The sequence below is a fragment of the Eurosta solidaginis genome, chromosome 3, assembly GCF_040869045.1.
Source record: "Eurosta solidaginis isolate ZX-2024a chromosome 3, ASM4086904v1, whole genome shotgun sequence".
Classification (NCBI taxonomy): Eukaryota; Metazoa; Arthropoda; class Insecta; order Diptera; family Tephritidae; genus Eurosta; species Eurosta solidaginis.
In genome coordinates, this window is record NC_090321.1 from 115,781,535 (window position 1) to 115,801,345 (window position 19,811).

Here is a 19,811-nt window from a genome sequence, read left to right on the forward strand (position 1 = left end):
ACCAAACCCGTAGAAACTGTGACAGACGAAGACAAAAAACAACAATTAATAACAATTTACCATACCGACCCAATTTTAGGAGAACATTTCGGTAGCAAAAAAGTTTATGCAAAACTAAGAACCAAATATTATTGGAAAGGCATGACGCGCGATATAGCGAAATTTGTTAAAAACTGCGAAAAATGTCTTTTGAATAAGGTTAAGCCAAAAACAAAAGAAAATTTAGTCCTAACCGAAACACCCTGTAAGCCATTCGACATTGTTGTTATTGACACTATAGGACCTCTACCTCAATCCGATAATGGTAACAAGTTCGCTGTCACCATTATATGCGATCTTAGCAAATACTTAGTAACGGTTGCAATACCTGATAAAAGCGCCAAAACGGTTGCATCAGCTATTTTTGAAAATTTCATACTAATATATGGCGTTATGAAAACAATTAAAACTGATTTAGGTACCGAATACAAAACTGAAATTTTTTCAAAGTTAACAAAATTATTAAAAATAGAAGTCGGGGACTCACTATCGGAGACCAACATTATAAAAATAATTAAGTGAATGATTTACACTGAAATTGACTAACAACATAATTAAAGATTTTGTGATGTTGTAGGTGGAGAAAAAGACAAGGAAGGAATAGATTAGAAGAGAGCAAAGAGAAGTATTTATTAGCAGGAGGCTGTTAGTTAAGCCTTTGGTGGCCCTCCAGGGCGTTGTTCGCAACCGGCGTGTCGTCTTCACGAAAGGAAGTATTGTTTTCCGGGTCGAGACTGACGAGAAAACTCAGGCTGAGGACTGCTTCGGGTCGGTCGCTGATTTTTCGCTTTATATGCACCATACCCCGCATTGTGAAGACCGATGAAACCTTTTTCCTCTTCTTTAGATGGATCGCAGCCTTGAAGATATCATAGTTGTTTTTGGTCAGCGATGCATTAACAAAGATAGGCTCATTGGAATTTATTCCCACATGCACGAGTCGCAGCCCTTTGGTGTTGTTGTGGCGCCTGACGCTCGCAATCGTTTTCAACAGCGTATTTCGGTCCGCGGGTGTGTAAAATTTAATGATAACGGCCGGATCAACCGTACCGTGGGGTAGTTTACGTTTCGGCCGAAAAACACTTTTTAGGGGGGGGGGGGGGGGGGGGGGGGCTGTAAGTTTAGCGTAAAGCAGAGGTGGTGGAAAATCTTTTGTAAGTTTTCCCCTTCCTCGAAGGGAATCCCATGAACTCGGACGTCGCATGCAGCAATTTGGAGTTCTTGCTTAGATATAAAGTTTTCCTGCATACATACTCTCTGTTTTAGTGTGGCTATTTCATTTTCGAGGTGCCCAATCTGTTACGGTCTGTAGTTATGGTCTACGGTTACGGTCCACTTGGGAGTGTTTTCGTGCGAACACACCTAATGACTAGTGATGGGATCAAAAAGTTGCGATGCAATAGTATCGAAACAAGAAAGAAAAGACCGGCGATCACTAGCGAAAAAAGCCACGAGTTTCCGGCCGTGAAAGAAATAAAGACGTGAAAATTTTAGAAACTAGGAAAAAAAGCCACGAGTTTCCGGCCGTAGAAACACCAAGAAGGAGTAGAAAATTTGAGAAAAGAAAAGAAAAAGATAGCCACGAGTTTTCCGGCCGGGAAAAAACGCAAGAATTAGCTTTTTACTTGCGCAGTTAATCGGAAATGTTTATAAAACCAAAAAGGTTTATCGTAAAACTAGTCCTATAAGGCGTTATACCAACGGGAAGATTTGTGATTTGCTTCAGCCTAAATTTTGGCGGCCCTGCGACCATACCAAAAGGATCGTGTAACATCTAGGACACAACTTCAACACCAAAGGCGTCAAGCTCAGAGACTGCTTCATTAGCACTATTGCTTACCTCAACTGCACGTCCCCAACTATATTCAACTCATGTGCTGTGCACATTTTCAAGAGAGTATTGTGAAGAACCAAAGGACTGCAACGAGGAACCGCAGGCCGATTCCTTAACCCAATTACCAAAGAATAAACCGGGAAATGCCCAGAAACTAGGAAGAGTCGATAGCGCAAAGTACCGACACAGTCCATTCCGACAAACCTCGTTTCTACTCGTCTATTTTGGGTGGTAATAAACCTTACAACGGTTGTTTTGTGGTGACACAAGCTCCAAGTATAGAATATCCAGTTGAAGTAGGTCGGCGTTTCACAGTCACACCTAGTGAGGAAAGTTCTAGTGATTCCGATTCGGATTCGGACGGCACTAAACTAATTGGTGATGAGAAGACAAACCCCTTTCTCTACGTTTACGAAGTACACCACCACCTTTGGAAAAGCGTCCAACACCACCTCCGCCTCCAGGGCCAGCAGTACGCTGCAGTGTAATACAACGAACGCCAAAATTAGCACCAAGTCATCCAGATCGTAAAAGTCAACACGAATTTTATTGCTACCAGGTTCACTCAATCACCTCAGACCAGAGAGCAACAACCACAAACAGTACCAACACAGCGCGCCCAAGACCGCGCGCCATAACCAACAACAGCGACAACTTCCCCAGCAACAACAACATCACCAGTAACCACGCCGGCAGAGGCCCATGGTACGTACTCTGGCGGCTATGTAAGTACCAGCAATGTATAAACTTAGATATAGTTAGTCAAAGAAGCTTCTAAGTAATACTTAGAGAGTTTTATACAGTCCGGTTTAACTATTTAACGAGGGTCGATTTTTTTGTCAAATTGTAGTATTGAATACTTGAAATAGTTAGCTTTACAACAAGGGGCATACATTTTTTTTTTTCATTTTAATAATACTTTATTGCTTTAAAATGATTGAAGTTAGCTCTATAAGTTTTTATTCATAAAAAGAGTCTTTATCATTTGAAAAGTTTTAGCGTTCCATTTTGGAGCTCAACCATAAAATTAAAAAAAGGCAGCAGCCATTGGTCGATATGCACGAATTGGCTAAAAGATTTCAACTTTTTTCTTATGTCATACAAATACAATATATATATATACATATGAATCACTATTGCTTGCAATATCTTTCGAACAACAAGAAGAAAATAATATACGTGCATGTAATACATATTGCTATTGGAAGTTCATCTCTATTGCTTTTGTAACAAATTTTCTTAGTACATATTACATATTATTATCATTATACTATGCGCATTATACCAAATTGATATTTTGTTACACTCAAAAATAAGTTCTACTACAACAACATAATAATTTTGTAAGTGCACAAAAAAAAAAAAGAAAAAAAACGAAACCCCAACAGAGCCCCAATTATCGAAATTTGTATCCAAACTTTATAGTCCTAAAATATGTTTTGTGAATGGAAAAAAAATTTAACCAAATTCTTACTTTGTATGTAGTATATTTACTATACATAAGCACATTTATTTACATAAGTTTTCTCACACAAAGCGTTTATAACGATTATCAAAAAAAAAGAGACATAATTATATGTATAATTTGAAATATTACGAGCAAAAGTAAGAGAAAAGAAAAGAACCCCAACAGAACAAGCTTAGCCAGCCTTAAGTATTCATATTAGATTTCGTTTTCGATTTCGGCCCACTAAAGTGTGAACTGTTGGATCATTTTTTTTCTCTCACTTTATACACTACACACACCTACATACGTTTTCATAGTGTAGATAGCTATTCGTAGTTCAACATTTTTTTTTTTTTCGTTCTGAATTTGTCTTGGGACGATGCTATAAGCAGCCTTGTTTTGGCTTTGGAGCCTATGCTGTAGCCCCTGGTTAAGAAACCTGCACTATCTTATTTTTTTAGTTGCATACATACGTTAATAGAAATGAATTGTCAATAAATTGTGTATTCTAAAATGGGAATGCTGACAGTCTTTCTGATTTAGAAGGCACTAGGTAAATCAGGTAAGGGGCCACCGAAAATTTAGGTGCGTCGGTGGCCATGGTTTTTGAGGGCGGGACAAAGCACCGGGCGTCGCAACAACACCCGCGGCGCCCCCTATGTATATTCGGCCCTTCTGTTTCATTTTAATTTTCAGCCTTTTTTTTTGCAATTCTAGTTTTCAGCAGTTTTTTTTATTTTGAATTTCTGCGTTAGTAACCGGCCATGTCCGGTTCGGTAGTTTTTTTTGCGTCAGTTTTTTTTTTGAATTTGTATTTAAATTTTTGAATGTTAAGAGTCTGTCCGTGATATCCGGTTCGGCCGGATGTTGTTTTATTTTGTATTGATAAGCGTTTTGAGTCGGTCTCTGCGCTTCTATCAGGTTTTTTTGAATTTGACAGCTTTTAGTTTTGATAGGCATGATAGGAACTTTTTTCTGTTTATGGCGCAGGAACAGTAAGGTTGGCAAGTACCCGCCCCAGCCGACAATGACTAGCCACTGTGCACCAACACATCATGCCGACTACCTTCCTTACTGCTTCCATCGTAAATGCGTTTCCATAACAAATCCTCTCAAACATACCCTCCATGCGATTAATTCTACCACTTAACTCGTTTAAATCCTTCCTTAATTTTAGGCTATCAACCGATAGATGGCGCGAATGCGAATGTTAAATTACTGAAAGCTTTCAGTACAGAAATTGGCGGGAGATTTTCAGTTTTTGGTAGCTATATTATATTAAACTTTTTTGTTGTACCACTGTTGTTATTGTATTATGACAACATTGGCATCCGACCACCTGCCTATACTTATTTCGCTCGAGCGTCCCGCCGACTTCATCGCCGCAGAAAAACGCACTCTCATTAACTTTAAAAAAGGAAAATGAGACGAATACAAATCCTTTACAGACAACCGCTTTGCTGCCCTCCCTATCCCAACTGATGCCCGCCAAGGAAAGCGTGCTTTCCACAAGGTCATTGAATCCGCCTCGGCTCGTTTCATTCCCGCCGGTAGAATTCCCGAAATTCGGCCCCACTTCCTGGCAGAGGCCGCAATTTTAGCGAGAGAACGTGACCTTATAAGACAGCTCGATCCCGGCGACCCCCAAATAAGGGATATAAACCAACGCATCAGATTGCTTGTGGATGAACACAAGCGGGCGAAATGGGAGGAGCACCTAAGCGGTTGTAACCTCTCTGCCGGTGTAGGTAAACTGTGATCCACTGTAAAGTCCCTATCGAATCCGTCTAGGCACAATGACAAAGTTTCCATCGCCTTTGGCGACAAAGTGCTGGCGGATGCGAGAAAATGCGCGAGCGCTTTCTGGCGACAATACATAATGCATTCTACGGTCGACAAAAATAGACGGAGGGCCAACAGACACGCACGTAAACATAAGTTCAGCGCGTCACCAATTACCATCACCGCCAAAGAGGTTGAGTATGCCATCGGTCATGCTAAACCATCCAAAGCAGTGGGCCCAGATGGCATAGCCATGCTGATGCTTAAAAGCCTGGGGAAAGAGGGTTTCAAATATTTAGCAAATGTCTTCAACCTGTCTCTTTCCATCTTTGTCATGCCCGAAAAATGGAAAATGGCCAAGGTGGTCCCGCTACTAAAGCCTGGGAAACCAGCTAACTTAGGAGAGCCATATCGCCCGATATCTCTCCTATCGCCAGTAGCAAAGACGCTTGACGCCATTTTGCTCCCCCACTTCAAAGCAAATTTGCAGCTAGCCTGTCATCAGCATGGCTTTAGAAAACTCCATAGCACCACCACCGCGCTAAATGCCATTAACACCCAGATAAATTGTGGTTTAAATCAGAAGCCCCACCATAGAACAGTACTCGTAGCGCTAGACCTATCAAAAGCTTTTGATACGGTCAACCATAGCACGTTACTGCAAGACTTGGAAGGGTCTACCCTTCCCCCATTCCCTTACCTACACGATTGCTGCCGGAAAATAGGGGGGAGAAGACGGGGGCAGGGGCTCATGCTCAGCATTGCTACCGACTCTACTACGGAGATAGTAGTTATGAGTGGTACCAGCTGTTTGAGTTTTTGGCGCCGCGGGGCGCGAGCAGCAGCGGGTACTAGTTGTGGCTTGCTGAGCAGCTGGGCTGCTGGAAGGTAGTGGGGGCGCTAAGGCGTAGACTACGGGACGCCCTTGGACGTGAACAGCAAGGAGCCACAAAAGATTTATAAAAGAACAAAAGAACAACCTGTCCGATGCAACCATTCCTTGTACGAGACACACTGAATAGAGTATGACCGTCCTAAAAAGATTCTTATCCGGCAGATGCAGCAAAACCATTTCTCAGGACCGGGGTCAGGAGACGGACCCGGATTGGATTCGTTACCTTCACGGAGCAAGAGAATATGGAGCAGTCCCGCTGCAAGGAGCTGATGGGGGGATGACAATTTGTGGGAGGGACGCAACAAATTAAATGGGGTTACATTGAAATGACATTCCTTGGTCGGGAAAAATCCCGAGTCGCTCCGGTACATAGAACCGACTGCCTTGGGAAGCGGAAAACGACCCTAATCGGCGCCGGCGTTTATCGGCGGCGTATATCTCTAGTAGGGACACTACAATTTTTCCTACTAACACTAAAAACTTGTTATCGAAAAACCATAACCAATGGCTGTTGTTGTTGTAGCGATAAAGAAACTCCCCGAAGGTTTCGGGGAGTGTTATCGATGTTGATGGTCCTTTACCGGATATATATCCGGTATGTTCCGGCAACAAGCACCATTAAGGTACAAGTTCGACCATCTCGGGAACGATTTAATATGACCACATTGAACCACCAATATTTTTTTCTGAAGGACTTTTATTACAAAAGGAATAACAGTTTGGGTCCCTAGCTATAATTCTTATAGGTTTCGCTTTTTTTTTTTTTTTTGTATTCCTGTATAATTTAACGAAATATGCATCCACATTGAATGAAGCTCTAAAAATATAACCTTTATCGGCTGTCTATGGAAAATTTCAATCTGTTTTTTCACGAAGTGTTAAGATTTTACAATTTTTACTCAAAAATGATAAAAAACGATAATAAAAAAGCGAAGTGAATGAAGCAAACGCGACCCAGAGCAGTTGAATATTTTGACAGCAAAAATTACGAAAAAACTTAAGACAATCACCTGCAGTCACCGATAGTCACTGAAGTGAATGAATGATCTTATTTGATACAAATTTGGTTTCACTTGGGTGAAAGTGACTCCTGTTGTTGTTGTTGTAGCAATGCTCGCCCCACCTAATAGCCGCGACCGATCACAAATTGTCATCAATATCCTCTAACGGGAGTCCAAGGAAACTTGGACGTTTCAACAGGGGTGGACCAGAAGGAAAGGGGTGTTAGAGGCGTTGGTTCCACATTACAATTAAAGAGATGGTTGGTGTCATGTGGGGACACATTGCAAGCGAGGCATACATTTTGTAGGTCGGGGTTGATTCTGCATAAGTAAGAGTTTAACCTGTTACAGTATCCAGAACGAAGTTGAGCAAGAGTGACACGCGTTTCCCTGGGGAGTATGCGTTCCTCTTCCTCGAGTTTTGGATAATTTTCTTTAAGTACTGGATTCACCGGACAATTCTCAGCATAAAGGTCCGACGCCTGTTTATGGAGTTCACCAAGGACCTGCTTGTGTTTTTTCACTTCATACGGCTGGGTTCTCAGGTGCCGTATTTCTTCAAAATGCTTACGGAGTTGACTGCTTAAGCCCCTAGGCGGTGCTGGTTCATCAATCAGATGTCTGTTGGGATGCCCTGGGTATTCAACAGGAACTGTTTGGTCAGCATCTCATTTCTCTCCCTGATGGGGAGTATTCTCGCCTCATTATGCAGATGGTGTTCTGGGTACATAAGACAGCCCGTGGCGATTCTGAGAGCAGTATTTTAAAAGGCCTGTAGTTTCTTCCAGTGGGTAATTTTTAGGCTTGGCGACCATATGGGTTACGCGTAGCACGTAATTGGCTGGCTAATTGCTTTGTATGTAGTCATGAGCGTTTCTTTATCTTTTCCGCAGGTATTGCCAGCGAGGGATTTGAGGATTTTGTTACGGCTCTGAGTTCTCGGAACAATTGCGGCTGCGTACTCACCAAAACGTATATCCTGATCAAACGTCACACCCAAGATTTTGGGGTGTAGGACAGTCGGTAGCGTAGTGCCATCGACGTGGATGTTCAAAATGGTCGACATTTGGGACGTCCATGTTGTAAATAAGGTCGCGGAAGATTTAGTCGGAGATAATGCCAGGTTTCGCGAGGCGAAAAAACTGGAGAGATCAGGGAGGTAGCCGTTTATTTTATTGCATAGCGCATCGATCTTTGGGCCTGGGCCTGTGGCCATTATTGTGCAATCATCGGCGTAGGAAACGATTGTGACTCCTTCCGGTGGTGAAGGTAGCTTAGATATGTAGAAATTAAACAAAAGTGGGGATAGGACATCACCATGTGGCACCCCTTGTTTAATTCTCCTTGGTTTTGATGTTTCGTTTCTAAATTGCACCGATGCCTGCCGACTACCCAGATAATTTGCGGTCCACCTTTTAAGACGTGGGGGAAGGGTAGACCCTTCCAGGTCTTGCAGTAACGAGCCATGGTTGACCGTATCAAAAGCTTTTGATAGGTCCAACGCTACGAGTACTGTTCTATGGTGGGGGTATTGATTTAAGCCGCAATTTATCTGGGTGCTAATGGCATTTAGCGCGGTGATAGTGCTATGGAGTTTTCTGAAGCCATGCTGATGAGGGGCTAGCTGCAAATTTGCTTGGAAATAAGGGAGCAAAATGGCTTCAAGCGTCTTTGCCACTGGCGATAGGAGAGATATCGGACGATACGACTCACCTATGTTAGCTGGTTTCCCAGGCTTTAGTAGCGGGACAACCTTGGCCATTTTCTATTTCTCGGGTATGACAAAGGTGGAAAGAGACAGGTTGAAGAAATGCGCTTAATATTTGAAACCCTCTTTCCCTAGGCTTTTAAGCATCGGCATGGCTATGCCGTCTGTGCCCACTGCTTTGGATGGTTTAGCACGACCAATGGCGTCCTCAACCTCTTTAGCGGTGATGGTGATTGGTGACGCGCTGAATTTGTGTTTATGGGCGTGTCTATTGGCTCTCCGTCTATCTTTGTCGACCGTAGGATGCATTATATATTGTCGGCAGAAAGCGTTCGCGCATTTTTTCGCATCCGACAGCACTTTGTCGCCAAAGGCGATGGAAACTTTGTCTTTGTGCTTAGTCGGATTCGATAGGGACTTTACGGTGGACCAAAGTTTACCCACACCGGTAGAGAGGTTACAACCTCTTAGGTGCTCTTCCCCATTTCGCCCGCTTGTGTTCATCCACAAGCAATCTGATGCGTTGGTTTATATCCCTTATTTGGGGGTCGCCTGGATCAAGCTGTCTTATAAGGTCACGTTCTCTCGCTAAGTTTGCGGCCTCCGCCGGGAAGTGGGGCCGGATTTCGGGAATTCTCCCGGCGGGAATGAAACGTGCCGAGGCGGATTCAATGACCTTACTGAAGGCACGCTCCCCTTGGCGGGCATCAGTCGGGATAGGGAGGGCAGCAAAGCGGTTGTCTGTAAAGGATTTATATTCTTCCAACTTTCCTTTTTTGAAGTTTATGAAAGTGCGTTTTTCAGTGACGATGAAGTCGGCGGTACGCTCGAGCGAGATAAGTATGGGCAGGTGGTCGGATGCCAATGTTACCATCGGCTGCCAGTTGACGCAGTTTACGAGTTCTGCGCTCACGATTGAGATATCTGGCGAGCTGTGACAGCTTCCTACCATACGTGTGGGGGCGTCTCCGTTTATTGTGCAGAACGTCGTTTCTTCTATTTGATCCGCCAACATCTCACCCCTACTGTCCGCCCGCAAGTTTGAATGCCATAGATCATGATGGGCATTGAAATCGCCTAAGATAATGCGATTGTTGCCAGTGAGTAAGGTCCTGATATTAGGGCGTTATCCACTGGGGCAACAGGTGGCAGGAGGAATGTAGATGTTGATGATTTCTAGGTTTGCATCGCCTGACCGGACAGATAGGCCTTGACGTTCTAAGACATTGTCCCTGCGGTCGATGCCAGGATCACATATATAATATTGCACAGTGGTGTATGATAAACGCGAGGCCGCCTCCATTTCCGCTCTCGCGGTCTTTCCTGTGGACATTATACCCAGAGCAGGTCTGCAATGCAGATCTTGCTGTGAGTTTAGTCTCTTGAATCTCGGCAATGCGGATGTTGTACCGCTTCATGAAATCGACTATCTCCGTAATCTTACCAGTTAGTCCATTACAGTTTAACTGCAGAATTCTGAAGTGCATAAGGGGAGACGCCGCCACTCTGGGGGTAAGTGACGGGTGACTACGCCTGGGTTGTGGAAGGCCAGGACACATTTGCTGTTGTGGCCCTGGGACTGGGCGTCCTTGGGCAAGCATTGGGGTACCCGGATGATTTGGGTTTGCGACCTGGTAACATGGCGCGATGAAACCCCTTGGCGGGTTGCCGTCGCGGAGACCAGAACATTTAGGAAAGTGGCACCACCCAAGGCAGGAGCTGCATTGGGCGGATGTCGCAAACCTATATATTCTGTGCTGGCAGACGGTGCAAACGGAGGTAGGGACTAAGAGTCTGTTTCCCTGACCTGCACGATTGCTGCCGGAAAAGAGGGGGGAGAAGACGGTGGCAGGGGCTGATGCTCAGCATTGCTACCAACTCCACTACGAAGGTAGTAGTTATGAGTGGTATCAGCTGTTTGAGTTGTTGGCGCCGTGGGGCGCGAGCAGCAGCGGGTACTGAGCAGCGGGGCTGCTGGGAAGATAGTGGGGGGGGGGGGGCGCTTAGGTGTAGACTACGGGACGCCCTTGGGCGTGAACAGCAAGGAGCCACAAAAGATTTATAAAAGTTACGTGGACGTCGGGTTTTGGGATCAAGCCCAGAACAACCTGTCTGATGCAACCATCCCTTGCACGAGACACACTGAACAGAGTATGACCGTCCTAAAAAGATTCTTTTCCGGCAGATGCAGCAAAACCATTTCTCAGGACCAGGGTCAGGAGACGGACCCGGATTGGATTCGATGCCTTCCCGGAGTAAGAGTGTGTGGAGCAGTCCTGCTGCAAGGAGCTGCTGGGAGGATGAAAATTTGTGGGAGGGACGAAACAAATTAAATGGGGTCACACTGAAATGACAGTCCTTGGTCGGGAAAAATTCCGAGTCGCTCCGGTACATAGAACCGACTGCCTTGGGAAACGAGAAAGTGACTCCTCGCGTTGTTGTTGTTCTTGTTGTAGCAATGCTCGCCCCACCTAATAGCCGCGACCGATCACAAATTGTCATCAATATCCTCTAACGGGAGTCCAAGGAAACTTGCCGTTTGAACAGGGGTGGACCATAAGGAATGGGGTGTTAGAGGCGTTGGTTCCACATTACAATTAAAGAGATGGTTGGTGTCATGTGGGGACACATTGCAAGCGGGGCATAAATTTTGTATGTCGGGGTTGATTCTGGATAGGTAAGAGTTTAACCTGTTACAGTATCCAGAACGAAGTTGAGCAAGAGTGACACGCGTTTCCCTGGGGAGTATGCGTTCCTCTTCTGCGAGTTCTGGATATTTTTCTTCAAGTACTGGATTCACCGGGCAATTCCCGACATAAAGGTCCGACGCCTGTCTATGGAGTTCACCAAGGACCTGCTTGTGTTTTTTCGGTTCATACGGCTGGGTTCTCAGGTGCCGTATTTCCTCAAAATGCTTACGGAGATGACTCCTTAGGCCCCTAGGCGGTGCTGGTTCGTCAATCAGATGTCTGTTGGGATGCCCAGGTTTCTGGGTATTCAACAGAAACTGTTTGGTCAGCATCTCATTTCTCTCCCTGATGGGGAGTATTCTCGCCTCATTATGCAGATGGTGTTCTGGGGACATAAGAAGACAGCCCGTGGCGATTCTGAGCAGTATTTTGGCAAGCCTGTAGTTTCTTCCAGTGGGTGGTTTTTAGGCTTGGCGACCATATGGGTGACGCGTAGCACGTAATCGGCTGGCTAATTGCTTTGTATGTGGTCAAGAGCGTTTCTTTATCTTTTCCCCAGGTACTGCCAGCAAGGGATTTGAGGATTTTATTACGGCTCTGAATTCTTGGAACAATTGCGGTTGCGTGCGCACCAAAATGTAGATCCTTATCAAACGTCACACCCAAGATTTTGGGGTGTAGGACAGTCGGTAGCGTAGTGCCATCGACGTGGATGTTCAATATGGTCGACATTTGGGGCGTCCATGTTGTAAATAAGGTCGCGGAAGATTTAGTAGGTGACAATGCCAAGTTTCGCGAGGTGAAGAAACTGGAGAGATCAGGGAGATAGCCGTTTATTTTATGGCATAGCTCATCGATCTCTGGGCCTGGACCTGTGGCCATTATTGTGCAGTCATCGGCGTAGGAAACGATTGTGACTCCTTCCGGTGGTGAAGGTAGCTTAGATATGTAGAAATTAAACAAAAGCGGGGATAGGACACCACCCTGTGGCACCCCTTGTTTAATTCTCCTTTGTTTTGATGTTTCGTTTCTGAATTGCACCGATGCCTGCCGACCACCCAGATAATTTGCGGTCCACCTTTTAAGACATGGGGGAAGGGTAGACCCTTCCAGGTCTTGCAGTAACGAGCCATGGTTGACCGTATCAAAAGCTTTTGATAGGTCTAACGCTACGAGTACTGTTCTATGGTGGGGATATTGATTCAAACCGCAATTTATCTGGGTGCTAATGACATTTAGCGCGGAGGTAGTGCTATGGAGTTTTCTGAAGCCATGCTGATGAGGGGCTAGCTGCAAATCTGCTTGGAAATAAGGGAGCAAAATGGCTTCAAGCGTCTTTGCCACTGGCGATAGGAGAGATATCGGACGGTATTGATCACCTACGTTAACTGGTTTCCCAGGCTTTAGTAGCGGGACCACCTTGGCCATTTTCCATTTCTCGGGTATGACAAAGGTGGAAAGAGACAGGTTGAAGACATGCGCCAAATATTTGAGACCCTCTTTCCCTAGGTTCTTAAGCATCGGCATGGCTATGCCGTCTAGGCCCACTGCTTTGGATGGTTTAGCGCGACCAATGGCGTCCTCAACCTCTCTAGCGTGATGGTAATTGGTGACGCGCTGAGTTTGTGTTTATGTGCGTGTCTATTGGCTCTCCGTCTATCTTTGTCGACCGTAGGATGCATTATATATTGTCGGCAGAAAGCGCTCGCGCATTTTTTCGCGTCCGACAGCACCTTATCGCCAAAGGCGATGGAAACTTTGTCTTTGTGCTTAGTCGGATTCGATAGGGACTTTACGGTGGACCAAAGTTTACCTACACCGGTAGAGAGGTTACAACCTCTTAAGTGCTCTTCCCATTTCGCCCGCTTGTGTTCGTCCACAAGCAATCTGATGCGTTGGTTTATATCCCTTATTTGGGGGTCGCCTGGATCAAGCTGTCTTATAAGGTCGCGTTCCCTCGCCAAGCTCGCGGCCTCCGCCGGGAAGTGGGGCCGGATTTCGGGAATTCTCCCGGCGGGAATGAAATGTGCCGAGGCGGATTCAATGACCTTACGGAAGGCACGCTCCCCTTGGCGGGCATCAGTCGGGATAGGGAGGGCAGGAAAGCTGCTGTCTGTTGCAGATTTATATTCTTCCCACTTTCCTTTTTTGAAGTTTATGAAAGTGCGTTTTTCGGTGACGATGAAGTCGGCAGTACGCTCGAACGAAATAAGTATGGGCAGGTGGTCGGATGCCAATAGCCGTGTTTTTTAACACGCGCGTATACATTTCGTTTGCGCGTGTTAAAAAACGCCTATCTTCGCTTAGATAATGCTTAGGAGACCGGAGACCCATCTAGCGGCTGTGGTAAAACAACTAGCTACAGCAACAGGGTGTACCGAAAAGCGGAGACGCAACGCTCTGATGGCCATAGGGTATAACATATAGCTGAATCAGTTGCGATGAATTGTGGACACACATATAATACATAGAATTAGTGTACAGGGTGAAACAAAGACACATATTTCAGTTACATCTGAGTATAATGCGTATTGAAATTTAGTAGGACAAAATTTATGCGCAGCAATTTCAGAGGTGTATTTATAGTTTGTCTCTTAGCAGTCAATATAAAGTTTAAGCGTAAACGGATATACGCGTTAAAAAACACGGCTAATGTTACCATCGGCTGCCAGTTGACGCAGTTTACGAGTTCTGCGCTCACGATTGAGATATCTGGCGAGCTATGACAGCTTCCTACCATACGTGTGGGGGCGTCTCCGTTTATTGTGCAGAACGTCGTTTCGTCTATTTGATCCGCCAGCATCTCACCCCTACTGTCCGCCCGCAAGTTTGAATGCCATAGGTCGTGATGGGCATTGAAATCGCCTAAGATAATGCGATTGTTGCCAGTGAGTAAGGCCTCGATATTAGGGCGGTATCCACTGGGGCAACAGGTGACAGGAGGGATGTAGATGTTGATGATTTCTAGATTTGCATCGCCTGACCGGACAGATAGGCCTTGACGTTCTAAGACATTGTCCCCGCGGTCGATGCCAGGATCAAATATATAATATTGCACAGAGTGGTGTATACTAAACGCGAGGCCGCCTCCATTTCCGCTCTCGCGGTCTTTCCTGTGGACATTATAACCAGAGCAGGTCTGCAATGCAGATCTTGCTGTGAGTTTAGTGTCTTGAATCGCAGCAATGCGGATGTTGTGCCGCTTCATGAAATCGACTATCTCCGTAATCTTCCCAGTTAGTCCATTACAGTTGAACTGCAGAATTCTGAAGTGCATGAGGGGTGACGCCGCCACTCTAGGGGTAAGTGACGGGTGACTACGCCTAGGTTGTGGAAGGCCAGGACGCAATTGCTGTTGTGGCCTTGGGACTGGGCGCCCTTAAGCAAGCATTGGGTTACCCGGATGATTTGGGTTTGCGACCTGGCAACATGGCGCGATGAAACCCGTCGAGGGGTTGCCGTCGCGGAGACCAGAACATCTAGGCAAGTGGCACCACCCAAGGCAGGAGCTGCATTGAGCGGATGTCGCAAACCTATATATTCTGTGCTGGCAGACGGTGCAAACGGAGGCTAAGAGTCTGTTTCCCTGACCTGCACGATTGCTGCCAGAAAAGAGGGGGGGAGAAGAAAACTCCTCGCGTCGCTTTGCGTTATACATAATAACGCCGATGTTTTCGATTGTTTAATTGCAACAACGAAGAAAGCGACTACAGTACCGACTCCCCAGCGGGGTAGGGAGTCAGAATATACCCGCGGTAGGTATGCCTGTCGTAAGAGGCGACTAAAATACCAGATTCAAGGGGCTGTGTAGCGCAACCCTTCAGGTTGCCAGCGCAATATATAGCTTCTCCAAACCCAATTGTCAACCTCACCTATCCGCGGCGAATCCTGTTTCACTAATAGACGAGGCTCTGGCGACCCCAAGCTCCTCATGGAACTTGGGGGTGGGGAGGGAGGGGTGGCCTGAAGGTTTAATGTGGCCATATAAATCGTTCCCGAGATGGTCGGGCTAGCACCTTAATGGTGCTGGGTTACCGGAGCGTACCGGATCTGTGTTCAGCAAAGGACCATCACATCGATAACACTCCCCAAAGCCTTCGGGGAGTAACCTTATCGCTACAACGGCAGTGGTGCAGTTTAGGGGCCCCACCCTAAAGTTGGGCCAAGATTTTCGAGTGAGGTATCAAAAGACGCGCATTAATCTCGAGAGCAATAATCCGAAGGCGGAAAAGAAAAATTTTATCTCTGTCCAGAGATATTTGCAGTTGAAGTAGGCGATTTTCATGTGGTTGTTGTTGTGCCTGTGCCCACAAAAAAAATTGTGCATCATACCACACACCCGGAATTGGCATGGCGTAGCCCAGGGTTATTTTTTATAAGCGCGGCCGAAGGCCGCTAACGCAGAAAGGTGTTCTGCGCAAAAATACTATGGATTCCATCCCCGGTTTCGGAAGTACCCGCGGGTCTTTTTTCGGTTTTTCGTTAATATGTTTTGAACGGGTAAAAAAAGTTAACCTCCGCTTTCGGATTCTTGATTTGGACGTGAATACGCGTCTTTTGATACCTCACTCAAAAAAAACGCCCAATTTTAGGGTAGGGCCCCTAAACTGCACAATTACCGCTACAACAACAACAACAACAACACCAACAACAACAACACCAACAACAACAACAAAAACTATAGTACCGACCGGTTTTTTGCGAATAACTTTTGGTCTATTTGAGGGGTTGACTGCTAATACGCTACCAAAAATATCAAGTGAGGTGTCAAAAGACGTGTATTAATCTCGAGAACAATAATCCGAAGGCGGAAAAGAAAAATTTTACCTCGTTCAAAAGATATTAACGAAAAACCGAAAAAACACCCGCGGGTACGTCCGAAACCGGGGGTGGGATCCATAGTATTTTTGCGCAGAACACCTTTCTGCGTTGGCGGCTTCGGCCGCGCTTATAAGAAATAACCCTGGGCTACGTCATGCCAAGTCGAAAATACGCGTCTTTGGGTACCACTTTCGACAAGTTCGATGCGAAGTTCAAGTGCAAAACTTAAGTTATAATATTACCAAATTTCGGAATTTAAAAGCTTTTTTTCATAAACTAAGTTTCCTAGATTTCCGAACGATTATTTTGTCATTTTTAGGACCCCTTACCCACCAAAAAAAAATAAAAAATTTGAAAATCGTGTCACCTTATTCAAAATGGTAAGTCTAGTTGAAGGGTCGACTGCTAATACGCGTCAAAAAATATCGAAGGTAATAGTCTATTTGAGGGGTGACTGCTAAGACGCTACCAAAAATATCAAGTGAGGTGTCAAAAGACGTGTATTAATCTCGAGAACAATAATCCGAAGGCGGAAAAGAAAAATTTTATCTCTGTCCGGAGATATTTGCAGTTGAAGTTGACGATTTACATGTGGTTGTTGTTGTGGGTACCCACAAAAAAAAATTGTGTATCACCGTGGACTTGGCATGGCGTAGCCCAGGATTATTTTTTATAAGCGCGGCCGAAGGCCGCCAACGCAGAAAGGTGTTCTGCGCAAAAATACTATGGATCCGACCCCCGGTTTTGGAGGTACCCGTGGGTCTTTTTTCGGGTTTTCGTTAATATCTTTTGAACGCGTTAAAACGTTTAAAATTTTCCGTCTTCGGATTATTAATACTGATGTCAAGACGCGTCGTTTGACACCTCTATCGATATTTTTGGTAGCGTATTAGCATTCGACCCCTCAACTAGCTTATTACCCACGGTTATACCACACACCTGGCCTTGGCATGGCGTAGCCCAGGGTTATTTTTTATAAGCGCGGCCGAAGGCCGCCTACGCAGAAAGGTGTTCTGCGCTAAAATACTATGGATCCCACCCCCGGTTTCGGAGGGACCCGCGGGTCTTTTTTCGGTTTTTCGTCAATATCTCTTCAACGGGTAAAAAAAGTTAGCTTCCGCTTTCGGATTCTTGATCTAGACGTGAATACACGTCTTTTGTAACCTCACTCGAAAATTTTGGGCCAAATTTCGGTGGGTACCGTAAACTGAACTATTACCAAAAATACTATGGATCCGACCCCCGGTTTCGGAGGTACCCGCGGGTCTTTTTTCGGTTTTTCGTTAACATCTTTCGAACGCGTTAAAACGTTTAAAATTTTCCGTCTTCGGATTATTAATACTGATGGATGTCAAGACGCGTCGTTTGACACCTCTATCGATATTTTTGGGGTAATAGTCTAGTTGAGGGGTCGACTGCTAATACGCTACCAAAAATATCGAGTGGGGTGTCAAAAGACGCGTATAAATCTCCAAAACAATAATCCGAAGGCGGAAAAGAAAAATTGTATCTCTGTCTGGAGATATTTGCAGTTGAAGGTGGCGATTTCCATGTGGTTGTTGTTGTGTTTGTACCCACAAAAAAATTTGTGCATCACCGTGGCGGTAGCCACGGTTATACCACACCCGGACTTTTTCCACCTATTTTCTTTTGATGACAAAGTCATCAATCCCAGCTACATACATATCAGTTTTTTTTATTTTTTCGCCCTCCGAAAGCATACGTACTTATGTGAATGAATATGTAACCTGTACATATGATTTTCCATTCTCTTGAAAAAGATAGTTCAATGACCATACATATACAGATCAGCTGTTGAGGTAGGTTAGGGATATGCATTTAAGTACCCCCAAACAAAAATTGTTAGAAGTGAAGTAATGTAATTTTTTTTTTGAATTGGTGGTTTGTACAACTTATAAGATAGCTTTGACTCCTTATCTTTACTTCTAAGATAAATCATGCTTTGAATTGTAATAAAAATATTGTTAACATGAGTACATAAATCTATTAGTTTGGTCTGATTAAGGATAGTGAGAGTGGGTTTATTGGGGCCTTTTTAACCACATTAAAGGCAATGGTTGGGTGGGTCTAGAGCAGCCAAACCATCTACATGTGCTGCAAGGTGATGGGCGTCGAAGCTCTGAAGGAGTAAGTATGGATGTCAATGGTTAAGTCGATGGGTGTTTTTTTTTTTTGAGTCGTGTGCAATATATTTTGTCTTGTTAGGGCTAGGGATTAGGGAGAAGGTGTCTGGGTCCTGCAGCTGTTTAATACCCTGCCCCAGGCTGAAGCTCCGGGAACGAGCCAGTGCACACGCGGCAGTCGTAGGACAAGACTTACCCGGCCTTTCTAGACGACCCTCAATCGTTTCCTTTTTCCACCCTGTCCACTAGTTCATAACATGGCATGGCGTAGCCCAGGGTTATTTTTTATAAGCGCGGCCGCCAACGCAGAAAGGTGTTCTGCGCAAAAATTCCATAGATCCGACCCCCGGTTTCGGAGGTACCCGCGAGTCTTTTTTCGGTTTTTCGTTAATATCTTTTGAACGCGTTAAAATTTTTATTTTCCGCCTTCAAATTATTAATACTGATGTCAAGACGCGTCGTTTGACACCTCTCTCGATATTTTTGGTAGCGTATAAGCAGTCGACCCCTCAACTAGACTATTACCATTTTTGGTAGCGTATCAGCAGTCGACCCCTAAACTAGACTATTACCCAAATATCTCCGGACAGAGATAAATTTTTTCTTTTCCGCCTTCGGATTATTGTTCTCGAGAATAATACGCGTCTTTTGACATATCTCTTGATGTTTTTTGACGCGTATTAGCTTTCGACCCCTCAACTTCAAAATATTCCACATTTTCCCGAAAACTGAAGGCATAACGATATTACACAACCAATTTGGACAAACTCACATTTTGAAAACCAGATACCTTTCCCGAGAATCCATTTATTTTAATTCCCCCCTTACGGAAGCGTATAAGAGGGACCCGATGATTTCCAACAAGTAAAAATAAGCTGCGTTTAACCATGTTTTAAAAAATAGTCAACATTAATATGTAGGGACGAAACTTACTTCTAAGTACCGATAAATTTAGTCACGAAAGCTCTGCAATATGGCGAATATTAGCTATTTCAACACATCCCTATGATGGTAGTACATGAATTATGGTACAATTGCCGTGTTTTTTATACGCCTTTACGTTTACATCTGCACGTGAAAAAAAACCTTATCCTCGCTTAAGGCCCATATTATGTATGTCACCGTGAATGTTTTCATCGCATTCACTCACATTCACCCAGAATTCGTATTTTATAACTTCTTAAGTATTTGCGTTTATCGTCTTACGTAGTCACTACGTATTCACTGAGACTGTCAAACCAAATACGTAGCAAGTATAGCCACTTATTACTTTTGTTATTTCGGAAAACTTTGTAGTGCAATTTTTTCGGAATAATATTGTTTCAACGACCTGACAATGGTAAAAAAAAGAAAACATTTCAATATTGATTGTTTGAATGTTTTTAAAACCAATTACTTGTTTATTTTCCAATGTGCTCTTTTATATTGAGCTGTTCATAACTATAGTTTA

The 19,811-nt window shown here is 44.6% G+C and overlaps 1 long non-coding RNA gene across 1 annotated transcript in view; it reads right to left on the minus strand.

Moving 5' to 3' along the window:
- Positions 1-19,288, minus strand: part of LOC137246610 (uncharacterized) — a 57,840-nt gene extending 38,552 nt beyond the window's left edge. Inside the window, exon 1 of the long non-coding RNA XR_010951598.1 lies at positions 19,134-19,288. This is a non-coding gene — a long non-coding RNA (uncharacterized lncRNA). The remainder of the gene's footprint in view (positions 1-19,133) is intronic.
- Between the last annotated feature and the right edge of the window lie 523 nt (positions 19,289-19,811).